The sequence below is a fragment of the Poecilia mexicana genome, unplaced genomic scaffold (assembly GCF_051168715.1).
Source record: "Poecilia mexicana isolate PSO_F unplaced genomic scaffold, ASM5116871v1 scaffold_5, whole genome shotgun sequence".
In the NCBI taxonomy this organism is placed as follows: Eukaryota; Metazoa; Chordata; class Actinopteri; order Cyprinodontiformes; family Poeciliidae; genus Poecilia; species Poecilia mexicana.
In genome coordinates, this window is record NW_028263374.1 from 6,389,439 (window position 1) to 6,398,809 (window position 9,371).

Consider the following 9,371-nt stretch of genomic DNA (forward strand, 5'->3'; position numbering starts at 1 on the left):
AAGAGGCTGCGATTTTCAATCGGGTCGCTTTGCAAAAGTATTGACACCTTTTGAAAGTGATTTGGTGTGATTGTATGTGCAAAAAGCAAAACAATGAAGGACGCATTTTTGAACTGGAAGGTTAATCATAAATTTATTTCCAATATTATAACAAAGGAAAGAGTGAACACTGTAGTGTGTATTTGTATTCTGTCCATACTTGGGTTGTGAAGGTACAAACTTTGAATGGAGACATCTATGACAACAATTCTTGTGTTGTCTAAACTGTCTAAATTTCCCAATTGGATTCAGGTCTAAACTTTGACAAGGCCATTATGACTCATGAGTATACATTCAGTCCATCGTAGTTTGGGCTGTTAAAGGTCGTAATGCTGGAAAATGAACATCCGATCTGGTCTCAAGCCTTTTGCAGGATCGAACAGGCATACTTCCAAGAGTTTCCTGTGCTTCGCTCCTTCCATCTCCCCATAAACTCTGACCGCTTTCTCTGTCCCTGCAAAATAAAAGCATCCTCATAGCTAGGCGGCTGCCACCATGTCTCACCATGGTGATGGTTCAGGCTTTTGTGCAGTGTGTGTTAATCTGACAGAAGACCAAAAGTTCTTCCACACGTTTCTTTTTGCTACTTTTTCAACAAAGGACAGATTTGTGGACTCCATAACTAAAAGTTGACTAAAATCTCCAAGCTCTTGATCTCAGTTTAGTTTGGACGGCCGTGTCTCGGTAGGTTTCACTCCATTTTCAGACGATGCTGTGGACTGGGCTCTGTGAGATGTTTAAAGGCCTGGATGTTGTTTTAAACATTTTTCTTCCCCCGACCTGCTTGCAGTGTTACTTGGTCTTCGTGGTGCTGTTTGTTCTCTAAAAACCTTTCGAGTCCTTCACAGAGCAGCTGGATTTACACTGGGATTAAATGACACACGTGGTGAAGTTCATTTACAAATCATCATGCGTCTTCTGAAGGCAACTGGTTGCACTGGGTTTTATTTGAATGCAAAAGCAACTCACATTTTCCAGAATTTCAATGTTTCATCTTCACTGTTTGAACCAACGTTATCAGATAAAATCCTAATATGTTACAGAGAAGCTTGCGGTAAAAAGATAACATGCTATAAATACCTTTACAAGTCTCTGCCTTTTGCCTCCTCGCACGATCTTGCTTTCGGATGCGTCTCCTAATGAGTCCGCTTCCATGTTGGGCCTATTTTTTATTTTTTTTTCGAAAGCAAGCGTGTTATTCTAAAATGTTTGTGTGGGACGGTATACACGGCTATTACGCTGAAGTTCCCCCTTCACAAAGAGTGCTTGGTCATTAAAATCATAAGCGGTATCAGATGCATCAAGAGAAGCTCTCTGATCCCTAAAGCGTGGTAATGCTTTGGTCAGGCTCCTCCTCTATCTGTGATGGCTCGTTGTTAAGAGAAGGCCTCTTTGTGGAGCGAAGGCCCCAGGCTGGACCATTGTGCCCAGACAGCAGGCTCCAGCGAAGGGCTCCGGAGTCACACACAGTCATGCATATGCGCGTACCCTCATGCTTACGCACATGCAGCCACAAATTTACACCCCTTCGTTTGATGAAACTACGCGTGCAGGCGTCCCCCGTTTTTAGCGTTCAGAAGTCCCAAACGTTCTGTGTGAACTCGCGTGTGTGAAAACTACTGAGTCATGAGAGCCGTGTTTTTCTCACTCCCAGCGTCTGTCAGAGAGTAGCCCCCTTTCTCTCGCTTTTGGCCGTGGCGACTGGAGTGAGAGGAAGGACAGCGGGGTCTTTAGTGGGAGAGCGGAGAGGAAGGAAAGGCAATCAGGCGACCTGAGCAAACACGTGGGGGTCTGCTCAAACCCCTTCACACACAGATGTGCTCGCAGCTGAGGCTGCCAGGAAGCAGGCGTCGACTCTGTTTCTCCCTCTTTTTCTTTCTCTTTGTTTATTTTTGTGTGCTCTCTCTTTCTCTCTCTCTCTGTCTGCTCTCCCATGTTTTCTGTTTGCCTTGTGGTCTCCTCCTTTCTGTTTCGCCTGCCCCGTCTCTGCCTCCCATTTGGCCGATTACAGTAAACTGAAGGGGGCGAGGGGACGGATTGGAGAAACTTTGAACACCGCCAAGCAACTAATGAGTCTGCTCGATTAGGGCCAATTTTAGGTCATCATTGCCGAGTTCAACATGCCCTCACACGCCCACAGCACAAACCGTCCGATTAAACGGTCTAAGCTAAAAGCGGACAGCTACCCCTTCCTGAACCCTCCGCCCTGTTGACATCTGCTGGGGTTTTCCAGAGGTCTGGGCTGTTTAAATCGTGAAAAAAAAAGAGAAAAGGATTTGTCCAGGGACTTTTATAGGTACTGTTTTTGTTATCCAGCGTAGGTAAAATGCTGCGTCGTACGCAGCTGTCCACTTCAGAAACCCTGACAGTATGCAGGACCGGGTGGCTGCGTCCAACCATCTGAGAGAGGAAGGGATCCTCTTGATTCACCGGCTGAGCACCGGTGAAAAATGCAACGCACGACTGGCAGCAAGCGGTCTGGCCATCTGTGTGCAGTGTGGGTCTGTGGGAGCCAGGCCGAGCGCCGAGGGCCGCGACTCCAGTGGGCTGTGAGCCGCCGCAGCCAAAGGGTCCGCTCGGCTGGGCTTTGGCCGGGCTCCCAGAGAGCAAGCACTCTTCAGGGAGGCCATCCGCAGGGAAGGAGCAGCCCTCCCAAAAATAATACAGCGGTCTGAAACACCAGAGACTCCCACATCACACATGAACATGCAAGTCCACGCACAGATGCGGACAAATTTATTGGTCTAGCAAAGAAGAAGAAGAAAAAAAGCCTTAGAATAGTTTCGCTTTGAGTGTCAGAAGCAAAATCTCGCATTGGAAAGATTAGAGAAAACTTTCAATTGGACATCTATTAAGTGAAATAAAAGAAGAAAAAAAAAACCTCCATGTCAAGATGTAAATGTTTTTTTTTTTTTGAGTGAGCAGTAGTGCCCCCAGAAAATGTCGGGGGGCACAGCTTTAAAAAACAAAACAAAAGATGTATCTGTGTACTTTTCTGTGACGTGACAGAATAATGTTCTGTGACATAAACATTATTCTCTGGCAGCATTTTTTAATACAGGGCTGTGGCCCCCCGGACCCTTCCCTGAAGGTGCCACTGCTGGTGACACAAAAAATTGATCTGATAACAGAACAATAACAACAAATGTAGCTGAAGCATTTTTAGTCGATCTCCCCCCCCCCCAAGTTAACCAACTGTTCTCTGATCTTCCAGTTAATAATCCATAATGTTCTGTTTAAATGCATGAGGTGTAAATATGACACGATGCAGAGGGCCTGGCCGCTCGGCTGAATCACAATCCAGATTAGTTTTACCTCCATGCTCAGAGAGCAGGATGCTAAGTGAGGGAAAGACAAGAATCAAAACTTTTTGTTAGATAACTTCTGAAACGAGTGACCTCCTGGGGTCAAGGCTCTCTGACAGCCATTACGTGTCGTCTAGCTGACAATCGGTTCTTTTGGAGGTAGAGTCTTTAACTAGACTGATTAGATGAGACTAAAATTTAGCTAAAAGTAGGTGATGCACAAAGCGAAAGATAAATATGAGGAAAAAATAAGCATGGTGGAGGAGATGTCATGCTTTCTCCTCCATAGACCCTGGCAGCCGGTAACCTTGGTAGAGTTTATGAGCTCTTTGAAATACCAGGAAGAATAGAAAAAAAAGATGACCTATGCAAGAAAGCTGAAAATGGCTTATAGGTCTTAAAGCGAGATAGTGATCCAAAACATTTCGAAATTGACAAGGAAATGGTTCAACAGACACAAAATTAACCAACTGAGCACTGATAAGAGGCATGCCGTAACCGTGCAACTGGCGATGAGGAGGAAACCAGAAAATAATTTCAAATGGGTATTTTTTTTAAATTAAACATGACATTTTTTAAAAGTTTTACTAGGAGATTATGTTGCTGACTTTAACACATTTGTGTTGCCAGGGCAATAAAATGTGTCACCATGCACATATTCATGGTTGCAATGTTTTAATGAGGTGGTAGAAGGCTGTGCATTTTTCATGTCAGCGATAATCAAGATTGGGGTAACTGATGGGAAATAAACCTTTGATAGAAGTATGAGAAAGTTCTTTGTAAAGCTTTAAAGAGTACAGGCTTCTGGGTCCTTTTAGTTTGTTGATCTGCTGTTTTAAAAAGTATTTTATATATATATATCCATATTTTCGGCCTTGAAATGTTTTAAAAAGACATGCAGGAAACTATATTTGGACACCTATTTCCATCCGTTAATTTAGTCTCACTTTGGCGTATTACAACCATAAATGTCAACGTATTTTAATGGGGGACAGACCACAACAAAGTAGAATTAAACCTTTACAAATAAGAATCTGACTGCTGTGATATCCCTTAGCACAATTCAGAGGAACTAATGCGCGTAAGTAAACCTGATGCACTAATACAAGGTCTCCATGGCGACCCATGGCGGTGAAGGCACCTGAACACTGTGATGAAGTGCTGAAGCACTGGAATCACACGGCAGAGTTAAGAAACATCAGAGTTATATTTAACCTGGTTGAGTTATTAGGTAAGTTGAAGCTCATCTATTCATTTCCTAGGTTGTTGGTAATTCATGTAGGTCTTCATTTTAAACAAAATGATCTTAAAATGGTCTTTATAAAGTTGTAAAAGAAGCTGATTATCGTAAATGTGATCAGTCATGTGACAAACACATTTGCTACAGTGGCTTGTCATATAATGACCCTTGAATCTCCACATTTTGCCACGTACTACTCACAAACAACACCATACTTGAGGTGGAAGAAAAATAAAACAAGGTTTAAAGCAGATCTTAAAAATAAGAGGAGTTTGAAAAGAGTGGTGGACAGCTGTATTCAGCTGCAAGAGCCAATACGTTGTAGTCTTTGTCTCATTGTCTCCATCAGCTTTACGCATCTAGTTTTTGCTTCTAAGGTCAGGTCAGCCAAAAAGGTCAGTCAGACTGGATGAAGACAATCTGTGAGTAATTTCTGACATTTTGCCACAGATTCTGGCTGCATAACTTGCTGTTTGGTCGATCAAGCAAACAACTCATGACCAATTCGCCCCTGTCCCGCCCAAAACATGTACACAAATGACAAAAAGATGGAAATAAAATTAGATGTTATTAGCTGCAAAGTTTTACGTATCATACCGATACCGATATGTTAAAAAAACACACAAATATCGGCTGATGACATAATCTTGCTGGTACATTGTCCACGTAGCTCAAACCACTTCAGAATTGGTCTCTTGGTGAGCAGAGCGCCTCGTTCCACCACCTTACCTCACAAACTGCAAACAAGGCTTCATTTCTTTTTCACTTTTCTGATTTTCCAGTAGCAGATCTTCTATTTATCATCTTGACACTCGCTCCCACTTGAGCTGTGGATTTCTGCAGCTCCTCCAGAGTTCCTCCAAAAATTTCAATTTGAGCTCTAAAAAAAAAAGGGATTCATTGTTTTTATTCTTTCTCCACGAGTTTCTCCCAGAGCTGTCAGGTGTGTTTGTTGATCTTCATGATGCTGCTACTTGACTGAAATTCTTCTAAAATTACTTCTGACAGTATCCAGAAGTCATTTTATTTCCGATAACCCTTTTATTTAGGGTTATCAGAGCAAAAGTGGGTGAGTACAAAATAATCATTTTTCAGAAAGCCACATCTTTTCCCTTATGCATCGTAATTCGGCACTACTTTGTGCTGGTGTAGTGCATAAAATCCCAGTGAAAGGCACTAAAGTTCAAGGTTAAAATGTAACAAACCTAACTGGTGTGGAAACGCTGAAGATGAGGCATTAACATTCACACTTGGAATGAGTTTTATATTTTGAATACCGAACACTATTTTCACCACTGTCCACCCGTTCAGATTCCTTTGCCCTTTATTTTGGTAAAGCGAGGACGTTGTATGTTTTTTTCGCCTCCCTGGGCCGACGGCTGCGCTGAGCGAGGAGGCGTCCCCTCTTGACTCTCCTCCTGAATTATGTGACACAGAAAAACATAAAGTAGGAAGTTACTTATCTCGACTATCAGAGTGGCATTCCTGAGGAGAGATGAAGAGGAGAGATCTTCGGTGCGTCAGTGGGGTGAACATGGTGGCCACCTAGATCAGAGCACCGGGAGGTTTTACGACTTCAACCTGGAACTGGATGTTTTAGCTCATCTTCCACTCCCTGCCTCCTTCTCTTTCTCCCCTCCGCTCTCTTCTGTTTATACTCACTGACTTCCCTCGCCGCCACCGCCGCCTCCCTCGCTCCCTCCCAGAGCTCGACGCGAGTGTCCGATCTCCTCGTCCTCCTCGCCATCCATCCACTCCCCCCACCCCCGCTTGCTACTCCCACTCTTTCCTCGTCCCCTGTCTCTCCCCCGGAGTATTTGTTTTTCCATCAAATTGAATTAGCGGAATCAAAAGGTATTCCGAACATCCCCTTGCAGAGTTGAGTTAGGGAGAAGGAGACGTAGAAGATGAAAGGAAGTGCAGCGCGGTTCAAACGCAGGTCTCGTAGAGTGTGTGTGCTGTAAAAACGGGCCGGGGTGGAGGGGACGGAGGGGGGATTTGACCTTTGCCTGGGCCTTGCTGGTAAAGCATCCCTCCTTCCTCAGACCCATAGAAGGATATTAAAGCCGCAGGACAAGAAAGAATTTAGATAAAAGGTGGATTGGAGGAACCGATCTGAGCCATTAGAAGTCCTAAACCCATGTGGCCTTAAGGCGGGGGTGTCCAAACCTTTTGTCAGGTGGGCCGAAATCATTTCATTAAAAGTACTTAAAGGCCCCCTCCCCCAAAAAACTTAAATCAAACAAATAAAGTTGTCAATTTTATTATTATTATTTTGTCCAAGATGGATTTTATTTATCTCAGATCCAGAACTTTAACAGGATTTTGCACGTTTACTGTGTCAATAGAAAGGAATCTGGTTTTCAATTTCTTTTGGGCTCGACTGAGCAAATTTATTCTCTGTCGTAAAAACGGAATTTGGGTCACTTTCTTTCGAGACGCTTGATATATTTGGCTGTGTTTAATAAATTAAGTTAAATCTGATTTGGGTGCAGCGAAGACCACTTTTTAGTAAAAGTCTCTGGATAAACGTGGTTCTACTCATTATAGAAGCTCGGATATAAAAACATGAATACTTTGTGTTGTAATGAACATTTTCCATTGTAAGAAGATTATGTCGGTAATGATTTTACCCTGACTGAGACAAAAAGTCTCCATCTGAATCAGGCATCCATGCTGGATGGGTTACATCTGCATCATTCTTAAACTACAGTGTCCTCACAAAATCAGTCCAAGGGCCTCAAATGGCCCCCGGGGCCGCACTTTGGACACCGCTGCCTGAAGAAGAACTTGAGCAACACCATGACAAAGTATATCTATGAAAAGCTCCACTTGTAATGATTATCAATTTTTCTTGCTATCAAGTGACCCAAAAATAAACTTCCTCTTATGCCGGATGAAGAGAAATTCATAGAAATACCCCGAGTCAGAATCTTACAGGAAAAAGGAGTGTGTATTCAGTAAAACACCTGGTCCGGGCTATTCATGGAAACCTCCGCAGACACACCAAAAACTGACACTTGAATAACCCTGAGCACTTCTAAGATTAGTCGAGCGCATCGTGTGGAGCGATGATGTGATCAGCAGAGCCCTGACAGGAATAGACATCAGTCGCAGCATTTCTGAGGTGAGAGCTGATCATCGACGATTATCGCCGTCCCGCTGAGAGGAAGGAGGCGCATCCTGACCCGCCCGGAAAAAAAAAAAAAAAAAAAGAAAAAGCCAGATCTCATCGATGATCGATATCGCCGTATTATGAAAGTTGGTACGAAAGTAGCGCTTCTTGATCTGGTGTAATTCTGCCTCTGTTCAGGCAGAATGACCTCTGTCGACCTTTACACCTTTCTGAATGTCTCTCCGCCTCAGAACCGGCGCTGAGAGACTCTGAGCCGCCTACAGCTGCGTCTCAAGCTTGACTGAAGAGACGGCCTCTGAAACACGTGGAAAAAAAAAGAAAAGAGAAGAAAAACAAGAAGTGAGAGATTCAAACAGGAAGTACTTATGTGGTGCTATTAGGACCAATTAAAACCATAGATGTTTGACAGGGACAGTAAAAGGAGATTGATTGGAGCGGGTGCAGCACTTAAGAGCAATTCTGTCATCACAGAGCTCGCCACTGATTATGCTGTAATATTTAATATTCATTTTTGTCATTACACGTCTTTGTTCTCTTCACATCGCCTCCTTCAAAATGGCGACACAAACGGTCGGGAATTCAATAAACATTGCCTTCCCTGAGATTAATATTCTCTGCTTCTGCTGCATATTGGCACATCAGTGGTTTGCCATCGAAGTAGAAAAGCGAAAAAGGGAAAATGAAAACATTCAGAGCTAGACCTTCTTGCTATGGTTTGTGGTCTTCAAACGGATTCTCAGTAAAGTGCAGTAACACTGAAAGAAGCTTATGAGTTGTGCATGAACTCACAGGATTTTTGTGGTTACTAAAGTTGTTCTCGTTTAAGACGATCTGCCTCTGTCACTTAGTGTTCTCTGGCTCCATTGTAGTGATTGCAGTGCTGCTGATTTGGTAAAGTTTATGCGTTTCCTTGTAAAATAAATACTTCAATACCCTGAACTTAAGTGTGTTTACCTGATTTAAATAGCAGCCTTCATCAGGTTAAGAACCGCAATGTGCTTCATTGAAGAAAAGTTATATAAAAACTACAAAGGAAGAGAAAACAGAAGGTCGTCAAGGTAAAGATAAAACAGCAAAAGGCATAATCATACCACCCTCGTAAAGTTAAAATCAGTCTGAACAAATGAGTCATAATAGTTGCTGCTGAATCAACACCAAGACAGCAATCATGCCTCAGTTTAGACCTTGCATGACCATGCAAAAGTATTCACACCCCTAGATTTTTTTAAATTTTTTTGATAATGAGAAAATGTTGCCTAAATATTTAGTCTGACATTGCAAAAGTAAAATCCAGAGCAACCAATGGCATGAAAGAGTTAGCTAATTTGTGAATAGAGAGCATCGGTGTGTATTTTAGGGTGCATTCACACCAGCCCTGTTTGGTCCACTTCAATCGAACTCTGGTTTGTTTGCCTAGAAAGTCAAGTTCGTTTGAGGAGGTGAGAATGCATAATCCAACTCTGATGCGAACCAAAAAAGCGAACTCTGGTCTGCCTGAAAACCCAGGTCTTGTTTCGGTTGAAGTAGGAAGTCCACTACAGTGCAGGGGATTCTGGGTAAGTACAATCAAAACAAATGTATGAGTCTAGCTCTAGAGGGAGGAATGGGTTGTGGTCTTTTACCAAAGACAAAGTCTACAAATCAGACGGTT